Source organism: Scyliorhinus canicula, chromosome 12 (assembly GCF_902713615.1).
Source record: "Scyliorhinus canicula chromosome 12, sScyCan1.1, whole genome shotgun sequence".
In the NCBI taxonomy this organism is placed as follows: domain Eukaryota; kingdom Metazoa; phylum Chordata; class Chondrichthyes; order Carcharhiniformes; family Scyliorhinidae; genus Scyliorhinus; species Scyliorhinus canicula.
In genome coordinates, this window is record NC_052157.1 from 30073426 (window position 1) to 30098399 (window position 24974).

Below are 24974 nucleotides of genomic sequence, written 5' to 3' on the forward strand. Positions count from 1 at the left end.
AAGTTGCTCTACTCGGCCCCGACGGCGAGTGTAGTGACAAACGGGAGGAGGTCGGAGTATTTCGGGCTCCACCGAGGGACCAGGCAGGGATGTCCCCTATCCCCCCTACTTTTCGCACTGGCGATTGAACCGTTGGCGATGGCACTGAGGGGTTCAGGGGGGTGGAGAGGACTGACTAGGGTAGGGGAGGAACATCGAGTATCGCTGTATGCGGATGATCTACTGCTGTACGTGGCAGACCCAGAAGGGGGAATGCCGGAGATAATGGAACTATTAGCAGAGTTTGGGGACTTTTCGGGGTACAAACTAAATTTGGGCAAAAGCGAGGTTTTTGTGATACATCCGGGGGACCAGGGAGAGGGTATTGGGAGACTCCCCTTCAAGCGAGCAGGAAAGAGCTTTAGGTACTTAGGGGTGCAGGTGGCAAGGAACTGGGGGACCCTCCACAAGTTGAACTTTTCCAGGCTGGTGGAACAGATGGAGGAGGAATTTAAGAGGTGGGACATGGTACCGTTGTCGCTGGCGGGGAGGGTGCAGTCAATCAAAATGACGGTCCTCCCAAGGTTCTTGTTTTTATTTCAGTGCTTGCCCATCTTCCTCCCTAGGGCCTTCTTCAAAAAGGTGGCGAGTAGCATCATGAGCTACGTGTGGGCGCATGGCACCCCAAGGGTGAGGAGGGTCTTTTTGGAGCGGAGTAGGGACAGTGGAGGGCTGGCACTGCCCAATCTCTCGGGGTACTACTGGGCGGCAAATGTGTCAATGGTGCGCAAGTGGATGATGGAAGGGGAGGGGGCAGCTTGGAAACGAATGGAGAGGGCGTCCTGTGGCAACACAAGCCTGGGGGCCCTAGTAACGGCACCATGGCCGCTCCCCCCCACGAGGTACACCACGAGCCCGGTGGTGGCGGCCACCCTCAAGATATGGGGGCAGTGGAGGCGACATAGGGGGGAAATGGGAGGTCTGTTGGCGGCGCCAATAAGAGGGAACCATAGATTCATCCCGGGGAACATCGGCGGGGGATTTCAGAGCTGGTACAGGGTGGGCATACGGCAGCTGAAGGACCTGTTTATAGAGGGGAGGTTTGCGAGCCTGGGAGGGCTGGAGGAGAAGTTTGAGCTCCCCCCGGGAAACATGTTCAGATATTTACAAGTGAAGGCATTTGCTAGGCGGCAGGTGGAGGGGTTCCCCCTGCTCCCCAGTAAGGGGGCGAGTGATAGGGTGCTCTCGGGGGTCTGGGTCGGAGGGGGGAAGATATCAGACATCTACAAGATAATGCAGGAGGCGGAAGAAGCATCAGGGGAGGAGCTGAAAGCCAAGTGGGAAGTGGAGCTGGGAGAGCAGATAGAAGACGGGACGTGGGCGGATGCACTGGAGAAGGTCAACTCTTCCTCCTCGTGTGCGAGACTGAGCCTCATTCAATTTAAGGTGCTGCATAGAGCTCACATGACGGGGACAAGGATGAGCCGGTTCTTTGGGGGTGAGGACAGGTGTGTCAGATGTCTGGGAAGCCCAGCGAACCATGTGCATATGTTCTGGGCATGTCCGGTGCTGGAAGGGTTCTGGAAGGGGGTGGCAAGGACGGTGTCAAAGGTGGTGGGGTCCAGGGTCAAACCAGGATGGGGGCTTGCGATCTTTGGGGTCGGGGTAGAACCGGGGGTACAGGAGGCTAGGGAGGCCGGAATACTGGCCTTTGCGTCCCTAGTGGCTCGACGAAGGATATTAATTCAATGGAAGGACGCGAGGCCTCCAAGCGTTGAAACTTGGATTAACGATATGGCTCGCTATATTCAGCTAGAAAGGATCAAATTTGCCCTGAGAGGGTCGGTACAGGGATTCGCCAGGCGGTGGCAACCTTTCCTTGACTTTTTAGATCAGAGATAGACGTTCGGGGTCGTGGCAGCAGCAACCTTGTTTGTTAAGGTTGCCTGGGGGGGGGGGGGGGGGGGGGGGAGGACTGGTGCGCGCGAGAGGGCGGGCGAGGGAGGGACATTTGCCTAGAGGGATTGTGTTGTAAATAATTTAAAAATTAGTAGGGGTAAATGTCTGTATGGAAAAACTCTTTCAATAAAAATTATTTAAAAAAAAAAAAAAAAAAAGATAATGGATTGTACTTGGAGCACAAGATTCTATTCTGTAAAGTGATACAACATTATTCGAACTGCTTCCATTTGAGCAGATTATGCTGCAGTTTTAAAAATTTATTCATTTACAGGATGTGGGCGTAACAGGTGAGGCCAGTATTTGTTACCCATCCCCAGTTGCCCTTCAGAGGTGGTGTTGAGTTGCCTTCTTGAACCGCTGCAGTCCTTGAGGTGTAGATACACCCAATGTGCTATTAGGGAGGGAGGGAGTTCCAGGATATTGCCTCAGCGACAGTGAAGAAGGGGTGATATATTTCCAAGTCAAGGTGGTGAGTGACTTGGAGGAGAACCTCAAACTGATGGGGTTACCAGACATCTGCTGCTCTTGTCCTTGTAGATGGTAGTGGTCGTGGGTTTGGAAGGTGTTGTCGAAGGAACCTTGGTGAGTTACTGCAGTGCATCTTGTAGGTGGTACACACAGCTGCTACTGTTCGTCGGTGGTGGATGGTTTGAATGTTCGTGGAAGGGGGAGCAATCAACCAGTGTCGAGTTTCTTGAGTTTTGTTGGAGCTGCACTCATCCAGGCAGTGGAGAATATTCCATTACACTCCTGACTTGTGCCTTATAGATGGTGGACAGGCTTTGGGGGATCAGGTGGTAAGTTAGTTGCCGGATGATTCCTAGTCTTTGACCTGCCCTGGTAGCCACAGTATTAATGAGGCTAGTCCAGTTCAGTTTCTGACCAATGGTAACCCCCAGGATGTTGATTGTGGGGGATTCAGAGATGGGAATGCCACTGAATGTCAAGAGGCGGTGGTAAGATCCTCTCTTGGTCATTTTCTGGCACTTGTGTGGTGCGAATGTAACTTGCCACTTATCAGCCCAAGCCTGGATATTGTCTAGGTCTTGCTGCATTTGGACATGGACTGCTTCATTATCTGAGGAGTCGCGGATAGTGTTGAACATTGTGCAGTCATCTGCAAACATCCACACTTCCTCAAAGTCCAGGGACATTCTTCTTCATGTTGGACAGAAATAAAAATGCAATTGAAAGAATCACCTATCCTGCAGCGATGCTCCAACTAAATACTCTTTGAAAATTCTAAACAAACAACATTCAAATCTCACTTAATACATTCAAGTTTACTTGGTTGGATTTAAAACTATCCGTATTTACTTAAATAAATGTACGATTAGTAATAGGTCCAATACTGCTGCACTCAGCTTCTAGTTCAATTATAAAATTTCGGAATATTTTTATTCAAGCAAGATAAGTACAACAAATCCCAACCCCGTACTATGCCAAAAGTACACCCACCCAATCCTAGACCACTCCCCTCAGAGAGAAAACAGAACCTTAATAAAAAATATAAAAAGACAAACCCTCCAAAAGATGGCGGTAATCAGTTCCCTAAAAAAGGAGATGAAAGGCTGCCACCTTTGGTATACTTGATCTTCTGAAGATGCAAAACTTCCATCAAGTCCCCCAACCAAGCTGAGGCCTTGGGTGACAGCAGGACCGTAGCAGCACTCACCTCTGGGCTATTACGAGACGAGGACTAGAACATCTTCCCTCGTCCCCGTCTACAGCATCGGCGAGCCCAGTACTGCAACACGGGCACGGCTCCAGCTGAACGCCCCAAATCCCTGACATTGTATCAAAATAAAAGAGACCCAGAAACTAAGAGGTTTCGGGCAAGACCACCAGCATGTCCGCAAATGACCCATCGATGATTACATACCTCCCACCTGGTTCTAATATATTAACCACAGAAAAAAATTAAACCCGAGTGATATACCTGCCCTACCCATCCCTTCCGCAAACTTGTTTGATTCTGGATTCTCAAACGGGTCTCCTGTAGAAAAACCGCATCTGCCTTCAAACTTCTCAGGTGCGCAAACACCTGGGACCTTTTTACTGGGCCATTTAACTCCCTCACATTCCAAGTTATAAATTGGATAGGGGCCTCTGACCCCCCACCCCAGGATAAGCCAGAACCACCTTGAGGCAATCCAGCAGTGCAAAAGCTGCACCAGCTCCAGGCCCACCCAAGTACATAAAATAAGATAAGAAGAGTTTTTTTTACAATGTAGAGAGAGAGGCAAGAAAAGACATTTGACCACTGGTAAATGAGGGTGGAGAAGTAGTAATAGGAAATAAAGAAACGGAAGAGGAACCGAATTGTTACTTTGCATTACACGGTGGAAGACACCAGGACTCCAGGATAATCGTGGGCAGAGGTGAGTGTAGTGGCCATCACTAAAGAGAAGGTTTCTGGAGAAACTGAAAGGTCTGAAGGTGGATAAACCACCTGGAGAGGATGGACTACACCTCAGTGTTCTAAAGGAGATAGTGGAGGAGATTGGGGAGGCATGGTGATCTTTCAGGAATCACTGCAGGGTCCCAGAGGACTGGAAAATAGCTAATGTAATGCCCCTGTTTCAGAAGGAAGGGAGGTAGAAGACAGGAAATTATAGAGAGAATCATAGAATTTAGAATGCAGAAGGAGGCCATTTGGCCCATCGAGTCTGCACCAGCCCTTAGGAAAGAGCACCCCACTTAAGCCCATGCCTCCACCCTATCCTTGCAACCCAGCAACCCCACCAAGGGAAATTTATCATCGCCAATCCACCTAACCTGCACATCTTTGGACTGTGGGAGGAAACCGGAGCACCTGGAGGAAACCCACGCACACACGGGAGAAGGTGCAGACCCCGCACCGACAGTGACCCGGTTAGCCTGACGTCGGTCATTGGTAAGACTTTAGAGTCCATTATTAAAGGTGAGGTTGCGAAGTACTTGGAGGTGCATGATAAAATAGGACTGAGTCAGCACGGCTTTGTCAAGGGGAGGTCATGTCTGACAAATCTGTTACCAGAGTTCTTTTTGGAGATAACAAGGAAGTTCGCCAAAGAGAACCAGTGGACGTGATTTATTTAGATTTCCAGAAGATCTTTGACAAGGTGTCACATAGGAGGCACATAGGTGTATTGTACACACCCCTGTCTGCGTCAATGGTGCAGAGGTGGAGACAGTTGACAGGTTCAAATTACTAGGTGTGCACATCACCGACAATCTGTCCTGTTCCACCAACGTTGACGCTACCACCAAGAAAGCACAACAGCGCCTATACTTCCTCAGGAAACTATGGAAATTCGGCATGTCCACATTGACTCTTATCAAATGTTTATAGATGCACCAGAGAAAGCATCCTATCTGGCGGCATCACAGCCTGGTATGGCAACTGCTCGGCCCAAGGCCTTAAGAAACTACGTAGAGTTGTGAAAACAGCCCAGTCCATCACACAAACCCGTCTCCCATCCATTGACTCTGTCTACACCTCCCATTGCCTTGGGAAAGCAGGCAGCAGAATCAAAGATCCTCTCACCCACGTCAATCTCTTTTCCAACTTCTTTCATCGGGCAGGAGATACAAAAGTCTGAGAACACACACTAACAGGTTGAAAAACAGCTTCTTCCCCATTGTTACCAGACTCTGGAATGACCCTCTTTTGGACTGAACTAATCCCTTCACACATCTTTTCCACTGAGTAGTACTACACTCCGTATGCTCATCCGATGCCTGTGTATTTACATTGCGTATGTATGTCCTATGTTTTCTCATGTATGGATCGATCGGTCTCGATTGTATGCAGAACAATACTTTTCACTGTATCTCGGTACACGTGACAATAAATCAAATCCAAAACCAATCAAATCCAATCCACTCCCAAGCCCTCGCCCACATTACAAAAATCCAAGTACAGATGAACTAAAAAACGGACAAGCAACAAACACCAGATTTCTTTTTTTGTAATAAATTTAGAGTACCCAATTATGTTTTTCCAATTGAGGGGCAATTTAGCGTGGTCAATCCACCTACCTTGCACACCTTTGGGTTGTGGGGGCGAAACCCACGCAAACACGGGGAGAATGTGCAAACTCCACACGGACAGCGGCCCAGGGCTGGGATCGAACCTGGGACCTCAGCACCGTGAGGCAGCAGGGCGACCCACTGCACCACCGTGCTGCCCTCAAACACCATAGTTCTTAAGCACTTTAGTTCATCCTCGGGCCATTCTTCTTGACAAATTCATTCACAATTAAGTAAGTCTCTGTCCTTGAAAGCCACCCGAAGACGAGCTGGGAACACCATACCAAACCTCACCTTGGCCTTATTAAATGCCACAAGCCTTCTCGCAGGCTCTGCCCCAATATCTTGGTACAGTCTGATGGCATGACCCTCACATCTACAGTTTCTAAAAACCAGAACCTGTGTACAATTGTTCTTGAGATTTGGGCTAATTCCAACACAGAGAAGTCATAATGGCATAAAATGCTTTAAACAAGTGATTAACAGATGCATATGGGTAATTATGTTTAATGTTACTATTGTGTATAACACTCAAATAAAAAAATGGCATTTTAGATATGGATGAATGTTCCAAGAAAACTGTAAATTCATATATTCATACATCTTCCATTTATTTCATTGCTTTAGTTTATAATACGTTTGTCAATAAAATGAAGATCAAATATTTTTACTAATTTTGTCCGGTTGTATAAACTTTAAGATGTGCAGTACAAATTGCTGCACTTTTTCCATAATCAAATATATGGAAATACTGATTCAATAACAGTCTATAATTACAAGGCTACTGATGAGCATGATTCCATTGTTGATAGTTGTAAAAATACATCTGGTTCACTAATGTCTTTTTGGGAAGGAAATCTGCGGTCTTTGCCAGGCCTGGACTACATGCGACTCCAGATTCACAGCTATGTGGTTCACTCTCAAATGCTGTCCGAAATGGAGGGCGATTAATGATGGGCAATAAATGCTGGCCCAGCCAGTGATGAGCACATCCCGTAAAAGAATAAAAATACAACAGAATTTAATTGTTGTCCGCAACTAAACTAGGTATTTTTAAAGAAACTCAGAATACTGCTGAATTGAAAAGGAGCACAATGTAATCAACAGAGAATGTTTGGAAAATGAACTGAAAATGTTGTGAAAGAAAAGTACTGAAATAATTTTGAAGATTTGAAATGGCAAACATGATTTAGAAATGGAATTGGATCAACAAGTATAAAACGGCAATCAGAAAACACAATATCCTCAAATTAAAAGACTACACAATTATTTTGTTACAGAACAATTAGATAAAGCTTCAAAATAACTGTGTTTGTGTGTAAATATCACTAAAATATGCGTGAACTTCAAATGTCTGAAAATATTTTCTAACCATCAGGGTCAATAAAAGGTTAAAAAGGCACATGCATCATTATATGTACAACGTACAATTTTCCATGCAAAACGCAAACCATCTTCACAGGCAACATGGGCTAAAACCAAATATCTACATTATAATAGTAATTACGCATCACAAAACTGTAAAACACTTAAGATGCCTGGTGGCCGTGAATAATGCTACATAAATGCAAGTATTTTTTCTCTTTAGATACTGCCATCTGGCGTTGCACACAAAGCAATTACAGATTCTAACAGCTGCTGTTGCAGGTATGATTTATTGCATGATAGAAGAAATGCATCAAGTTCAGTAAAAAGTAGCAAATCTAATGAAAGCAATCAGGTTACCAGCCTAACTCACATGGCAGTTTATATTTCTCAAATGGCTCTCCTTCACAAATTAGGGCAGAAGTAAAACATTCATCTCCCTATTTAAGTAGTTCTAAATAATTTTATTTTTCAGCAAGCTAGCTGTGTTTCAGGGTCCCGGCTTGATATTAAGACCTGCAAAAGCAGACGTGTAAAATCTCTCGCCAGGACAGAGTGAAGAAAAGATCAACTGGAAAAAACAGCCACCCAACGCGACTGGGGGAGGGGATGGGGCAAAAGAGAGCATGCGGAGGGTGCTATAGAAAGGGCTAGAGAGAGCACGTGCAGGAGGCTTTGGAAGGGGTGATGGAGATTAAGCAGGCGTGTACCATGGAAGGGGCAAAGGAGCACGCATGGGAAGAGGTGGGATGAGGAATGGGCAAGATCACTCACCGGAGGGACGAAATAGGCAAGATCACCCGTGGGATTGGTCAAGTGGTCAGATCGGGAGGGGACAGCACAAGTGTAACCATTTATGTTGTGGGTGGAGAGAGACTGACTTGCTCTCTTGGTTTCGCAAATTAGTCTGCATGAGCAATACAGGTGGGTTTGTAGGCCCATCAATGAAAAACTGTTTCAATATGAATCAATTATAAAACATTTTGGTATAAGATTTAAATATGCAGAAAACTGCTTGAAATTACAAAATGGCCCAATATTATAAGCCAGTGCTAAAAATGTGATCTTTTAAAAAAATTTACCTCTAAGATCAGATATCATCTTATTAGCCCTGTCACCTAGTGTGAAGGGCTGTCTATCACGATGGATTTCATCTAAAGTCATTTCATGTCCCAGTCCATTTGTTTGTACCTGCAGCACTGTAATAATTTCTGCACAAGATCACATTTTACGTTAGATTATCTAAGACTATTGTATAATCATTTCAATGTGCTTTGACCAGGGAAAGACGGGTCAATTGCTGCTTCATGCTACAGCACCTCCAATTGACCAACACAAAGGAAAAAGCAAAACAAGTTTGACTCAACTTGTACATTTTGGACAAGCAAAGAAAATCCTCACTTATTGCACAGGGTTTCTATGAGACAAACATAACCTTCTGGTTAATCAGAGTGAAATACAGCATTAGAAAAAGACTATACTCGATACATGATTAAAAAGTGAAATGTTGACTTCCGGTAGCGGCCATGTCCGAATAGGTCGCGCACACGGCAGCTCCTGCCGGGATCGGAGTTTCGGGCCTTTAAACGGAGCGGCAACGGCACTTTGGCAGTGATTCCCAGCGTGGCAAAGGACGCTGGAGAGGTTCCCCCCACTGCTGCATGGAGGGAACCAGGAGTGGGGCCATTAAAAGAGCGATTGTGGGGAAGCGAGCGGAGCGGGTCCGGGAGGCCAAAATGGCGGCCGGCGCGGACCAAGCAGGGGGGCCCAGTAGTCGAGAGAGCAGCAAGAGTTTTTGAGAAGCTGCTTCGCAGAGCTGAAGACAGAGATGCTGGCCCCTATGAAGGCCTCCATGGAAAAGATGGTGGAGACTCAGAAGGTCCAGGAGAAGGCGATTAAAGAGGTGGCGAGGAAGGTATCCGATAATGAGGATGAGATCGAGGCGCACAAGGCCCTACACAAGAGATGGCAGGAGAGACTGGATGACCTAGAATATAGGTCCAGGAGTCACAACCTGCGGATTCTGGGCCTCCCTGAAGGTGCGGAGGGGGTGCATGCGAGCACGTATGTGACTACAATTCAGGGGGCGCTGATGGGCGTGGGGGCCTTCCCGCGGCCCCTGGAACTGGACGGGGCGCATAGAGTCCTCGCGAGGAAGCCTAGGGCGAACGAACCACCGAGGACGATGGTGACAAGGTTCCATCGCTTCACAGACAGGGAGCGTATCTTGCGTTGGGCAAAGAAAGAGCGGAGCAGTAAATGGGAGAATGGCGAGATTCGCATATACCAGGACTTGGGAGCTGAACTGGCTAAGAGGAGTGCGGGATTCAACCGGGCTAAGGCGGTCCTCTACAGCAAAGGGGTGAAGTTCAGGCTCCCGCATCTGGCGAAGCTTTGGGTAACGTACTAGGACACGCACCATTACTTTGATACGCCGGACGAGGCGTGGACATTTATTAAACATGAAAAGCTGGACTTGAAATAAGGGGTAGCTGCATGTGGGTGAAACACTCTGGCGGTGATGTGTAATCGGTTGTTGGCCTGATGCAAGATTCACAGTAGAATTTAAGTTGTTCGCTTTTCTTTTTATGGGGTTTTTCCCATTTTAAAAATTCTGTGCACGGGTAACGCCCGGGTTGTGTTTTCCGTTGCATGGGAAGAATTTAGATGGCTCTTGCCCTCTTACCCTGTGGGGGAGGGGGGTTGAGGGCCCGAAGGAGGAGACAATAGTAAGCTTGGAGATAGAGGCGGGAGCGGCCGGGGTCAGCTGACTTACGGAAGCGTAATGGGGGAGAAAATCAGTGCTAAGCGGGTGCTTGGCATTGGGGGTTGGGGCGCTGCTTTGCTGACTGACGGGGAGCCAACTGTTGGGGACGGATGGAGAGTCGGATTGGGGGGCCTCCGGCGGGAGGGCTGGAGCGAGCGGGGGACACGGGCACATGGCTGGCCAAAAAAAGGAAGATGGCTAGCCAGCAAGGGGGGGCAGCCCCCCGTACAGGCTGATCACGTGGAATGTGAGGGGTCTGAATGGACCGGTCAAAAGGGCTCACGTGTTCTCATATTTAGAGGGATTAAAGGTGGACGTGGCCATGCTTCAGGAGATGGAGAGAGAGAGAGAGAGAGAGAGAGAGAGAGAGAGAGAGAGAGAGACTTACTTTAACACTGTCCTGGATCTGGCACTGGACCGGTGGGGGGCGTGGACCCATGGAGATTCACGTGGCCAAGGGCGAAGGAGTTCTCCTTTTTCTCCCACGTCCACAAAGTCTACTCGCTGATTGACTTTTTTGTGTTGAGCAGGGCATTAATCCCGAAGGTGGAGTGGGTCGAGTAGTCGGCAATTGCAGTCTCGGACCATGCCCCGCACTGGGTGGACCTGCGACTGGGGGTGGAGCGAGGGCAGCGCCCTCTCTGGAGACTGGAGCCCCCCCCCCCAAGGAAGGGCTGCTAAAAGAGCGCCGGAGATTGCAGGCGGTGGCACATCTGAGGAAGGTGAAGGGAGCAGTCTACGAGTATGGGGATAAAGCAAGGAGGATGCTGGCGCACCAACTTCGCAGGAGATAGGAGGCCAGGGAGATCGGGGGAGTAATGGATAAGGAAGGCAAAACGGTCTTGGGCCCAGAGACGATCAATGAAGTCTTCAAGGAGTTTTATTGTAAACTGTACGAGTCAGAACCCCCGAGGGGAAGGGATGCAGCAATTTCTGGATTAATTGAATTTCCCAAGGGTGGACGAAGATCTGGTGGAAGGACTGAGGACCCCGATTGAGTTGGAGGAGATAGTTAAGGGCCTAGCAAGTATGCAGTCGGGCAAAGCCCTGGGTCCGGACGGGTTCCCTGTAGAATTCTATAAGAAATTCTCGGAGCAACTGAGTCCACTCCTCCAAGAACCTTTAACGAGGCAAAGGAGAGAGGAACCCTCCCCCCGACGATATCGCAGGCATTGATCTCGCTCATTTTGAAGAGGGAAAGGATCCGCTTCACTGTGGGTCCTACAGGCTGATATCGCTCCTGAATGTGGATGCCAAACTGCTGGAAAAAATTTTGGCGACCAGAATAGAGGACTGCGTCCGGGAGTGATTGAGGAGGACCAGACGGGTTTCGTCAAGGGCAGACAATTGAACACAAATGTGAGGAGGCTCCTGAATATCATTATGATGCCCTCAGAAGGAGGAGACGCAGAAGTAGTGGCTGCAATGGATGCAGAGAAAGCCTTTGTTAGGGTGGAATGGGAGTACCTGTGGGAAGTGTTAGGTAGGTTTGGATTTGGTGAGGGATTCATGGGGTAGGTCAAGTTACTGTATCAGGCCCCCATAGCAAGTGTATCCACGAACCGACTGAGGTCGGAGTATTTTAGACTGCATCGAGGGACGAGGCAGGGGTGCCCCCTGTCCCCGTTACTATTTGCCCTGGCAATTGAGCCATTGGCCATAGTGCTGAGAACTTCAAGGAACCCGAGGGGGGACTTTGGGAGCTTCTCGGGATATAAGTTGAACGTGGGGAAACGTGAGCTATTTGTAATCCACTCGAGGGGTCAGGAGGAGAGACTGGGGGAGCTCCTGCTCAAGATGGTGGACAGAAGTTTCCATTACCTTGGTATACAGGTGGCTAGGAACTGGGATGCCCTACACAGGCTCAATCTATCGCGGCTTGTAGAGCAGATGGAGGGAGACTTTAAAAGGTGGGACATACTCCCGCTTTCCCTGGCGGGAAGGGTGCAGACTGTGAAGATGACAGTTCTCCCCAGATTCCTGTTCGTTTTTCAGTGCCTTCCCATCTTCATCCCTAAATCCTTCTTCAAGCAGGTGAACAGGATTATTACTGGATTTGTGTGGGCAAACAAGACCCCCGTGAGTTAAAAGGCTGTTTTTGGAGCCTCGTTTTTGGGGGGGGGGGGGGGGGGGGGGGGGGGGGGGGGGGGTTGGCACTGCCGAACTTCTGTAGCTACTATTGGGCGGCTAATGTGGCCATGATTAGGAAATGGGTAATGGAGGTGGGGGCGGTGTCATGCAAAGACACCAGCCTAGGGGCACTAGTAACGGCACCACTGCCATTCTCACCGGCACGATACACCACAAGCCCGGAGGTGACGGCGGCGCTGAGGGTCTGGGGTCAGTGGAGAAGGCACAGGAAGGAGGAGGGGGCCTCAGTATGGACCCCAATACGGAACAACCATAGATTTGCTCCGGGGCAGAATAGATGGGGGGGGTTTCAAGGCTGGCATTGGGCAGGCATTAGAAGGATGGGAGACCTGTTTATAGATGGGACGTTCCCTAGATTGAAGGCGCTCGAGGAGAAGTTCAGCCTACCCCCGGGAAATGCCTTCAGATACCTCCAAGTCCGTGACTTTCTCAAAAAACAGGTCGGGACATTTCCGTTGCTATACAGGACAGGGTGTTGTCTGGCATCTGGGTAGGAGAGGGGAAGGTGTCGGACATCTACCAAGAGCTGCAGGAGGCGGAGGAAGCCTCGGTGGAGGAACTGAAGGGCAAGTGGGAGGAGGAGCTAGGTGAGAAGCTAGATGAGGGCCTGTGGGCTAATGCCCTGGGCAGGGTGAATTCTTCCTCATCATGTGCCAGGCTCAGCTTAATTCAATTTAAGGTGGTACACCAGGCTCACATGACGACGGAGAGAATAAGCAATTTCTTTGGGGTGGAGGACAGGTGCGCGAGGTGTTCATGGAGCCCGACGAACCATGTCCATATGTTCTGGGCATGCCCGGCGCTTAAAGAATTCTGGCAGGGCTTTGCAAGGACTGTGTCCGAGATCTTGGACATGGGGGTGAAGCAGAGTCCAACAATAGCCATCTTTGGGGTGTCAGAGGATCCGGGAGTGCAGGAAGCGAAAGAGGCCAAGGTGTTGGCCTTTGCCTCCCTGGTAGCCCGCAGTCAGATCTTGTTAATGTGGAGAGACTCAAAATCCCCGAGTGTGGTGATCCGGATTAGTGACATTGCTGGGTTCCTCAGCATGGAACGAATAAAGTTTGCCTTGCGAGGGGTCCTTGCTGGGGTTCTCCCGGTGGTGGCAATCTTTCCTTGACTTTCTAGGGGAGCGGTAAAATGTCAGCAGCTGCACTTATTTTTATGCATGTGTAGAAGCTCCAAAACATTTCACATTATTTACTTTTAAGCAGCTACATCACCATTACAGACGTCCATCTTATACAGGTAAATCCACATAGAAACATGACCACATATTATTTGAACAGTTGGTAGTATGAAGACAGCAATTTCCGATGTCTGTTATCCATGAGCACACGTTATCAGTTAAATCACTACAACAGTGAATTATAATACATGCAAAACTGATTTACAGAGCTGCAGTTCTAGACGGTAAGGTGGTGCCACATCTGATTTCCAGTAGATGGCACTTTTAACAACAGGTTACCTTGCATTTTTAATTATAACCCTAATGTAAGATGTTTGTCAGGCACGGAAACAATTTGTATGTGAATAATAAATGCACTCTTAAACCTCACTGCCATCCATGGCAATTTGCTGTTCTCCTGCCATTGGTATAGGTGAGGAGATAAGCGAGATACTAAATGAATACTTTTCGTCAGTATTCACTCAAGAAAAAGATAATATTGTGGAGGAGAATGCCGAGACCCAGGCTATTAGAATAGATGGCATTGAGGTGCGTAGGGAAGAAGTGTTGGCAATTCTGGACAAGGTGAAAATAGATAAGTCCCCGGGGCCTGACGGGACTTATCCTAGGATTCTCTGGGAAGCCAGGGAAGAGATTGCTGAGCCTTTGGCTTTGATTTTTAGGTCATCATTGGCTACAGGAATAGTGCCAGAGGACTGGAGGATAGCAAATGTGGTCCCTTTGTTCAAGAAGGGGAGTAGAGATAACCCTGGTAACTATAGGCCGGTGAGCCTAACGTCTGTGGTGGGTAAAGTCTTGGAGAGGATTATAAAAGATACGATTTATAATCATCTAGATAGGGATAGTCAGCATGGTTTTGTGAAGGGTAGGTCATGCCTCACAAATCTTATCGAGTTCTTTGAGGTGGTGACTGAACAGGTAGACGAGGGTAGAGCAGTTGATGTGGTGTATATGGATTTCAGTAAAGCGTTTGATAAGGTTCCCCACGGTCAGCTATTGCAGAAAATACGGAGGTTGGGGATTGAGGGTGATTTAGAGATGTGGATCAGAAATTGGCTAGTTGAAAGAAGACAGAGAGTGGTGGTTGATGGGAAATGTTCAGAATGGAGTTCAGTTACGAGTGGCGTACCTCAAGGATCTGTTCTGGGGCCGTTGCTGTTTGTCATTTTTATAAATGACATAGAGGATGGCGCAGAAGGATGGGTGAGTAAATTTGCAGACGACACTAAAGTCGGTGGAGTTGTAGACAGTGCGGAAGGATGTTGCAGGTTACAGAGGGACATAGATAAGCTGCAGAGCTGGACTAAGAGGTGACAAATGGAGTTTAGTGTGGAGAAGTGTGAGGTGATTCACTTTGGAAAGAATAACAGGAATGCGGAATATTTGGCTAATGGTAAAATTCTTGGTAGTGTGGATGAGCAGAGGGATCTCGGTGTCCATGTACATAGATCCCTGAAAGTTGCCACCCAGGTTGATAGGGTTGTGAAGAAGGCCTATGGTGTGTTGGCCTTTATTGGTAGATGGATTGAGTTCCGGAGCCATGAGGTCATGTTGCAGTTGTACAAAACTCTAGTACGGCCGCATTTGGAGTATTGCGTACAGTTCTGGTCGCCTCATTATAGGAAGGACGTGGAAGATTTGGAACGGGTGCAGAGGAGATTTACCAGGATGTTGCCTGGTATGGAGGGAAAATCTTATGAGGAAAGGCTGATGGACGTGAGGTTGTTTTCGTTAGAGAGAAGAAGGTTAAGAGGTGACTTAATAGAGGCATACAAAATGATCAGAGGGTTAGATAGGGTGGCCAGCGAGAGCCTTCTCCCGCGGATGGAGGTGGCTAGCACGAGGGGACATAGCCTTAAATTGAGGGGTAATAGATATAGGACAGAGGTCAGAGGTGGGTTTTTTACGCAAAGAGTGGTGAGGCCGTGGAATGCCCTACCTGCAACAGTAGTGAACTCGCCAACATTGAGGGCATTTAAAAGTTTATTGGATAAGCATATGGATGATAAGGGCATAGTGTAGGTTAGATGGCCTTTAGTTTTTTTCCATGTTGGTGCAACATCGAGGGCCGAAGGGCCTGTACTGCGCTGTATCGTTCTATGTTCTATGTATGCAATGTGGAGTTGGTATGCACAGAAAGCAAGGTATGGTGGAGTGAGTGAGAGAGGGAGCAAGAGAGAAAGCGAGAGAGTCAGCGAGCGAGCAAGAGAGTGAGTGAGGGAGTGAGCAAGAGCTTCTATATCCCTTAGCACTTCCATGTCCTTGGGGCACAATGCTATCTCAAATCAAGATAAAAGCAACTTTCGGTGCAGCATGTAATGGAGTGGCCACATGTGGAGGAGCTTCCACCGGGGATTGTGATTTTGTTCCTTTTTTTTTAAACTGGGAATTTGCACCCAAAGCATTCAAATTTATTTGTTTAAGCCCCCCCACAGGTGCTTGCTTCGGCAGCACATATACTAAAATTGGAACGATGCAGAGAAGATTTGCATGTCCCCTGCGCAAGGATGACACGCAAATTCGTGAAGCGTTCCATACTTTTTGATAGATGTGAACGGTGCCAAGGAGGCCTGGCCAACCACGCCCAGATGGTCTGGTCTTGCCCCAGACTTGCAGGGTACTGGACAGCCTTCTTCGAGGCAATGTCCAAAGTGGTGGGGATGAGGGCGGAGCCATGCCCGAAAGTGGCGGTCTTCAGGGTTTCGGACCAGCCAGATCTATTCCTGGGGAGGGCGGACGCCCTTGCCTTTGCCTCCCTGATTGCCCGCCGTAGAATCCTGTTCGGCTGGCGGTCAGCAGCACCACCCAAAGCTGCAGACTGGCTCTCAGACCTCTCAGAATCTCTCCAAATGGAGAAAATCAAATTCGCCATCCAAGGGTCAGACGACGGCTTCCACAGAACGTGGGAGCCATTCACGCAATTGTTCCGGGACCCGTTTGTGGCAAACAAACAAGCGGAAGAATAGCCAGGTAGCCAAGAATCAGGGGAAAGTCGCCATAGCATGAGAGGGAGAGATAGACTGGGGGGCAGGGGGGAAAGAGACAGGGAACAAGAGAGGAGAACCAGGGAGGTGGGGGTGGGGGGGGGGGGGGGGGGGGGGGGGGGAGAGAGAGAAGAGAGAAGAAGGGAAATGAGAGCCGGAAGGAAGGCATGGGATAAAATAACGAACATGGCATCTCCAGGAGCAGGGAATGAGGAGAATAAAGACGAAAGACGGGAGGAACGGCAGAAGCGGAGGTGAGCGCGAGACGGCAGCGAGATCCGTCCAGGAGAAGCAAGCGACAACACCAACACCAAACCCATTTGAGTATTGCCCACTGTAATTGTTTCCCCGGCACCCAAATGTATATTTACCACCCCCCCACCACCAACAGTCGCCGACATGTGTTGAAAATAATTTTGCCAGGTGTACAGAGTTGCTGCTGTTGAGCTGGTGCACAATACCGTACCAGTTATTCTATTTTATTTTTTATTGTACTTTTAAAAAATTATTTACTATTTTCTTTTCTTTGGTATGTTTGGGTGTGCCCTTCTCTCCTATATATGTGTATATATATATATATATATATATATATATATATATATATATATATATATATATATAAATATATATGTCTCTTATCCTGTGTACATAATGGTAAATATACTTTGTTCAAAAACCCAATAAAAAACATTTATAAAAAAAAGCCCCCCACAGCAAGAGGATGTGGAATAGGTGTCAAACCACTTACGAAAAGAGGAAAGAAACAACTTTAAAATGGGAGACCTGGAGAGCATCAAAGGGAAAAAAATGGCAGCGGAAGGAGATCACAGTGACAGAGGCCACACCCCTAACCATGAAGATGTTGGCAGCTGAGTTACAGATGCTGCGGCGAGAGGTTTTGGAGGATCATGCGAAGGCGATCCGAAGTGGCGATTTCTTTGATCCTCGGGGCCCTGGCCATGGTAGACGAGGAAATGAAGTAGCATTTGAGTTACAGAAGGTAAGGGTTGCTCTGTCAAGGCAGAGCGACCAGATCGTTTGCTTGGAAATGGAAATAGCGAAGATGGCGACCAATAATAAGGATCTGAAGGCTACGATAGACAACCTTGAAAATAAGTCGAGAAGACCTAATTTGAGGGTGGCTGGTTTGCCAGAAGGGTTGGTGGGCCCAAACTCGATGAAATTCATGGCACAGGTGGTCTGGAGGGTAGTGGGGGAGGAGATAATGGAGGCCCCTCCGGAGCTGGATTGTGCCCAGTGGTCACTGAGACAGAAGCCTCGTGCTGGGGAGCCAACTCGGGCATTTGTGGTCCGGTTCCGTAGTTATCAGGCGACGGCAAAAATCACCACTTTGAGAGTCGAGAGGAAGCTGAAGCATTCATTCAAAGCAACAGACTGGGGTTGAAATGATTGTATTGTATCCGAATTGAAGGAAAATATAGTTTCGGAAGGGGGGAGTGTCGTTTGGAGTCTTTTGGAGGGTTTTCTGGGGGCGTACGATGTATTTGTTCATTCCTGTTGTTGAAGAGGTACAGATGGGGCTGTGTGTTGCTTTATATGAAATTTACTGTTTCTGCTGTTCTTTTTTTTTAAATTTAGATTAGCCAATTATTTTTTCCAATTAAGGGGCAATTTAGCGTGGCCAATCCACCTACTCTGCACATTTTTGGGTTGTGGGGGTGAAACCCACGCAGACACGGGGAGAACGTGCAAACTCCACACGGACAGTGACCCAGAGCCGGGATCGAACCTGGGACCTCAGCGCTGTGAGGCGGTTGTGCTAACCACTAGGCCACCGTGCTGCCCAGTTTCTGCTGTTCTTATTGGAATTTATACATCGGTTTTGGGCAAAAGGGACTGGTTGGGTATTTTGCAAGATTAATTAGTTAACGGAATGAGGAGATGGCGTTATCTGGCCCACATGAGGGGGGATTCATTTAGTTTAAGTTTAGTGGTTATAGTCATGGGATGGTTGAGGTATGGTAAGGGGTAGGGTGTTTGGGGCTTTGTATATAGTTCACCTGGTTGTTTGTGAGTGGTGTCGGTGGGTGACAGGGTGGGGCGGGTATAGTTCTCAGATGGTGACTGGAGACTTTTCTTTGTCGCTTTGTGCTTTGGGATTCGGTGGTCATCTTGGATGGGTCTGGCGTTGAACTTTCCTGGAGGATTTCTGGACTGCCTCATGGGGCGGGAATGACTGGTTCCAGTGGGGGGAGGGGGAGTGGGGGAGTGGGTGGACACCCCCCCCCCCCAACCCCCATATGGCTGGTCATGTGCAATGTGAGAGGGTTGAATGGCCCGGTTAAGAGATCCAGGGTGTTTACTCACCTCAAGACTTTGAGGGCTGATGTGCAGGAGACCCATTTGCGAGTTAGAGACCCGATAAGGTTTGAGGGAGTGGGTGGGGCAAATGTTTCATGAGGGTTTAAATGCAGGGCCTGGTTGACTGCGACCCTGATCAATAGGAGGATAGCCTTTTCAGAGGGGTGGGTTTTGACGGACCAGAATAGGAGGTATGTCATGGTCAATGGGCTGTTAGCAGGTGCACAGGTCGTCCTAGTCAATGTATACATCTCAAATTGGGATGACACAGCTTTTATTAATAGCTTGCTGTCGCTGATCCCAGATTTGTATTCACACTAGCTGGTCATGGGTGGGGATTTTAATTGCTTTTGGACCTCCAACTGGACAAATTGAGACCCAAGGCGTTAAGACTTACTGGGATGGCAAGGCTCTGTTGTCCTTCATTGAGCAGATGGGGAGAGCTGACCCTTGGAGGTTTTACACCAGGGGAGAGGGATTTCTGATTCTTCGCCTCGGTCCACCAGGTCTATTCGAGGATTGACCTTTTTTGTTGTTGGTCGGTCCTTGCTGTCGGGGATGGTAGAGTCGGGGTACTCAGCAATGGTGATCTCAGATCACGCCCCCCACTATGTAGATATTATGGTTGGCTCGGGTCCCGCTCAGCACCCCCCCTTTGGGGGTTAATACTTTGCTGGTGGTGGATAAAGGTTTTTGCAAGAGGATCTCCTCTATCATCGAGGAATATGTGACCTTAATAGGAGTGAGGAGATTTCTCCCTCCACGTTATGGGAGGTGCAGAAGGTGGTCAATGGAGGGGAGATTATCTCCTTTAAGGCACATAAGCAAAAGAACGAAAGGACAGAGATTGGCGGATGCCATCTTCGAGGTGGACTGCCAATACTCGATCAATCAGACACCAGAATTGCTGGTTAGCAGGAAGAAGCAACAGGTATAGTTTTGGCTTCTAACCATGGACAGGGAAGTGTGCTTGCTGTGACGTTCATGGGGAGCTTGCTAGAACACGTGGAGAAGGCTAGTCGCCTGCCGGCACATCAGCTGAGATGGAAGGCAGTCTCTCAAGAAATTGTGCAAGTCAGGGACGGGGTGATTATACTGGTCTCCACCTCAACCAAGGTTAATGGTGCATTCGATGCATTCTTTTGGAACCTATAGAAGTCAGAACCCCCAGAGGATGAATCCTTTTAGACGGTCTGGCCTTCCCGGTAGTGGAGCAGGAGGAGATGGGGGAATTGGAAGCTCCGCTGACTCTACAGGAGATTAAGGAGGGTACGCAATTGATGCAGTCGGGGAACATGCCGGGACCAGACAGGTTCCTCATTGACTTTTATAAAAGGTTTGCTGGGTTGCTGACCCCAGTGCTGCTCAAGATGTTCGAGGACTCTGACTTGTGGGACATTGCCGACCTCTTTGGTGCAGGCAACAATCTCCTTGATACTGAAGCAGGATAAAGACCCGATGGAGTGTGAGTCGTACCGCCCAATTTCTTTGCAGAAACAAAGTTGCTAGCGAAATTATTGGCAAGGTGCATGGAGTCCTGCCTCCCGGGAATAATTTCAGAAGAACGGACAATATTTATCCAGAGGAGACAACAGTCAGCTAATGTCCGGAGGGTGCTCAACGTGGTTCTGTCCCCCTCTCCATCCCCTGAAAAGGAGGTGACTATTTCTCTGGATGCAGAGAAGGCATTCAATAGGGTGCAATTGAGCTAGTTCTTGGGAGGTCTTGGGCAGGTTTGGCTTTGGACCTAGCTTTGGTATACGGCCAGTGTCCAGACAAATGATTTAAACTCAAAATACTTCCGACTGTGAAGAAGCATGAGACGGGATTTCCATTGTCTCTGGTACTACTTGTCCTGGCTACTGAACTCTGCTTATCGCACGGAGGTCATCTACAAAGTGGAGGGAATAGGTAGATGTGGCAGGGAGCACAGGGTGTCCTCATATGCAGATGACCTGTTACTGAATATAATGGATCCTATGTCTAGTGCAGAGGAGATAACAAAACTGCTCGAGAGTTTTGGCTCCTTTTTGGGGTACAGATTTAACCTAGGTAAAAGCGAATGTTTTCCGGTGAGTCCCCTCAGGAAGGGCAGCCAACCCGAGGAAGTTGCCTTTTCGCCTGGCCAGGTCCAACTTTGGTTATCTGGGAGGCCAGGTGGCCCACGACTGGGCTTCATTACAGAAGCTAAATTTTGGGATCCTGATCAGAGCAGTGAAGGAGGAGCTGCAGATATGGCTGGAAGGATGCAATCTTTAATATCCTCCCAAGATTTCTGTTTTTGCTTCAGTGCCTTCCAGTTTTCCTTCCGAAGTCTTTTTTTTATATATTCAGGAGCTGATACGATGACCTCCTCTTTTATTTGGGTGGGTGGGACCCCATCGGTTTACAAAGGAAAAGACAATTGGAGGTCTTGCGTTACCCAAAATGTTTATATTATTATTGGGTGGTGAATATTCAAAAGGTGCGGGGGTGGCAGAGAGGGACGGAGTCCATGCGGGAGTGGATGGAGAGGAATGACTGTACAGGTACCAGCTTGAGGTTATGGCTCCCCTTTTGTTTTCCCAATGAAGTGGACTACCAATCCGGTGGTGGTGGTCACTTTTAAAATATGGGAACAATTTAGACAGCACTTCAAGCTGGGTGCGATGTCAATGTTGGCCTCAATCTGTGTGAACCATTATTTTGTTCTGGTGGTTTTTGATTCGACCGTCAGCGTTTGGAAGAAGGGGGGATTGTAAACTTCAGGGACTTTTTATTGATGGCAAGTTCCTGAATTTTGAGGAGTGGCTGGAAAGGGGTAAACCCTCGAGCCAACCAGTTTCGATATTACCAGGTACAAAACTTTGCCCGCAAGGAGATTGCTTCCTTCCCTTTGGCTCCCCCCTTTGATGGGTTCTTTCTGCAGCAAATGTAGGAGAATGATGGGTGTTGGAGATCTGTCAGCTGATGTCAACAGACCAGGTCCTGTTGGCCAAAATTAAAAGAAAATGGAAGGAGGAATTATGCCAGGAACTTGAGGATGAGGAGCAGAGTGAGGTTCTAAATAGAGTCAACTCTACATCTGTGCCCTTGGCTCAGCCGAATACAGTTCAAGGTGGTACATTTCACCAGGGTATGAATACCGTGTTTTCTTTTTGCAGATGTAGGGGATAGATGCGATAAGTGCTCTGGAGGCCCTGCCCATCACACACGTTCAGTTCCTGCCCTGGGCTCATGAACATGTGGGTCTCCTTCTTCAGTACCAAATGGGGCATTCTCGGTGTCGACTTGGAGCCTTTTTCTTTGGTGGTTATTTTTGGGATCTCAACCTTTCCGGAGTTACAGACAGGGGCGAAGGCTGATGCTCTTGCCTTTACTTCCTTCATAGCCCGTAAGCAAATCTGGTTTGGCTCGAGGTTCTCATCCCCGCCTAGTGCAGCAGCTGGGCTCGGCGACTTGATGGAATTTTTATACTTAGAAAAAAAATCCACTCCCCAATGAGAGGGTTGGATGAGGGATTGTACCTCAGATGGAAGGAGTTTATTTCCTTTTTCAGAGTTGGTCACCATCAGATGCTAGTGGGGGAGGGATTGGGGGGGGCGGGGGCAGTTAGGTCATTAGGGATTGGTTGGCGTTTCTTTTGGGTTTATGGGAGGTGGATGAAAATGTTGGAATACTGCCAATGTTGTATAAATGGTTGTTTGGTGCTATTCTGGAAAATTGTGAACTAAATAATTTTTTTTTTTTAAAATGGGGACAGGTTGGGTGGTGGTTTTTTTTTGTACATTGTACGAGTCTGGTTGAATATTTCATATGTTTGTAAACTGAAAACCTGAACAAAAATATTTATTTTTAAAAAAACCAAGACAGCACACAATAAACCCAGCCTGTTGCAAGATCCAACAAGATTAGTTTGAATGACTTGTCAAAAGTGGGATGACAATCTTCTGATCATTCACTGCCAGGGATAGAGCCAGCACGGCATGTTTGCAGGAGGTCAACGTTTGAACATTGCCTCTTTCCACAAGATGCTTAAAGCACTGCCGAAAAGGTACAGAACCTCAAAGTCAAATATTTACTTGCCTTTTACAGGGTTTTCATTAAGCTTCAGGGTTTAAAAAAAACTTGCAAAAATAAAACTTTCCACCAATCTTCTTTTCGACCAACTAACTAACAACTTGTGCACCAATGCTCACCTTGGATTTCACAAGGACCACCTGGCTCCAAAGTACATCCATGGTGCAGCCACGAGAAAAGCTGAATTCATAGGAATGAGAGCATCATCATCTAAGCAGTATTTTAGAGAGTGTGACCTCAAAAGATCCCTGGTAACATGTTGTCAATGGGATCAGGAAAAGCTCTCTCCCAAGGCTGGAGTCACACCTAGCAAAATGATTGTGATTACTGGAGACCAAACATCTCAGCACAAGCAAATATGTGCAGGAATCAGGCCCAGCAGGGTCCAGGGCCTAATCATCTTCAATTCCTCCATTAATGACCTTCCCTCCATCATTAAATCATAAGACAGAACGTGGTTTTTTTTTTTTTAAATTTAGTGCACCCAAATAATTTTTTTTTCCAATTAAGGGGCAATTTAATGTGTTCAATTCACCTATCTTGCACACCTTTGGGTTATGGGGGCGAAATCCACGCAAACACGGGGAGAATGTGCAAACTCCACACAGACAGTGACCCAGAGCCGGGATCAAAGTGACCTCGGCGCCCTGAAGCAGCAGGACTAACCCACTGCGCCACTGTGCTGCCCTCAAATCTTTGTTGATAAATGCAGTGTTCAGTCCATTCACAACTCTTCAAGTAATGAACAATCTATGTCCCCAAGCAGCAAGAACTAGGCAACATTCAGTCTTGGACCTGGGTTCGATCCCAGCCCCAGGTCACTGTCCATGTGGAGCTGCACATTCTCCCCGTGTTTCTGTGCGTCTCACTCCCACAACCCAAAGATGTGCAGAGTAGGTGGATTGGCCATGCTAAATTGCCCCTTAATTAGAATTTTTAAACAAAAAAGTTCAACACCATCCAGAACAAAGCAGCCTGCTTGATTGGTACGCCATCCACCGTCTATAATAGCATAGCTCGACCACAGAAGCACAATGGCTGCACTGAGTACCATCTGCAACACTGTTCTTCAAACGTTTTCTCCTGGGACCCACTTTTACGAACCTCCTGACCTTCATGACCCATGCCAGCTGACCTTCACAACACACCATTTTCACTGACCTTTAACACAACAGTGAGCCTGCTTGGTCCTCACAATCTCACTTGCTTTGTCATTCAACGTTACATTTCTGCTAAGAACTTCAGCCGATGATTTAACTTCTCACTGCATCCTTTGAGAAAAATAAAAAGGTTTGTCCTTGAATTTGCCATGCTTAATCTTCAAATATCTTTGAAATTTTGAGGCTTTTAAACTTTAATTTTCAGGGGCAGCATGGTGGCACAGTGGTTAGAACTGCTGCCTCACGGCGTCAAGGACCCAGGTTCAATCCTGGCCCCGGGTCACTATCCATGTGGAGTTTGCATGTTCTCCCCGTGTCTGCATGGGTCTCACCCCCACAACCCAAAACGATGCGTACGGTAGGTGAAATGGCCACGCTGAATTGCCCCTTAATGGGATAAAAAATAGAATTTGGTACTCTAAATTTATCTCAAGGTATAAACTTAAATTTTCCTACACTTCTTTGCATATAACACACGCAGGATTTGATTCCCGATTTGCATTGGCACAATTAACAAAGCCATACCTCAAGAAATCATTTTTACACTGCTTGGTTCCCTATTTCATTTTTTTCTTTTCTTTAAAAAGATCCATCTGCAGTTCTTCACAGTCCTGTTGCCCTGCTTGCTCGCAGCAAAAAAATGGAGGAATCTCTCCTCCGTGATTTTGCGTCAAAAACACGGATGTACAGGGTGACATCAGTGTACGTGTCGCTGCATGACCTGATCTCTGCCGCCACTTCTGGCCGGAAGACTGAAACATTCTTTTTAAAAGACATTGGGCACTTCTCCCACGCTAGGGAACGCCACGACCGATCACCCCCCCCCCCCCCCCGACATCTACCTGTGGGTCGCAAGCCGCAGTTTGAAAACCCCTGATCTACAAGTGTCCTGCAGCAACACCTTCCAAACCTGCAACCTCCACTACCTGGAAAGGCAAAGCTAGCAGTTGCATTAATCCCCATCACCTCCATGTTTCCCTCCAATTCACAAAACATACTGACTTTGAAAAATCTAGACATTCCTT

The 24974-nt window shown here is 47.8% G+C and overlaps 1 protein-coding gene, 1 long non-coding RNA gene and 1 other non-coding gene across 16 annotated transcripts in view; 2 read left to right on the plus strand and 1 right to left on the minus strand.

Annotated features, from left to right (window-relative positions):
• Positions 1-24974, minus strand: part of tcf12 (transcription factor 12) — a 367875-nt gene that overhangs the window by 127392 nt on the left and 215509 nt on the right. The gene's annotated exons all lie outside the window — the stretch shown is intronic.
• The window catches only part of LOC119974487, a 104050-nt gene that overhangs the window by 42673 nt on the left and 36403 nt on the right, over positions 1-24974 (plus strand). The window lies entirely within an intron of this gene.
• Positions 15860-15966, plus strand: LOC119975290. The gene has a single exon (XR_005462708.1). It is a non-coding gene; the product is annotated as a U6 spliceosomal RNA (small nuclear RNA).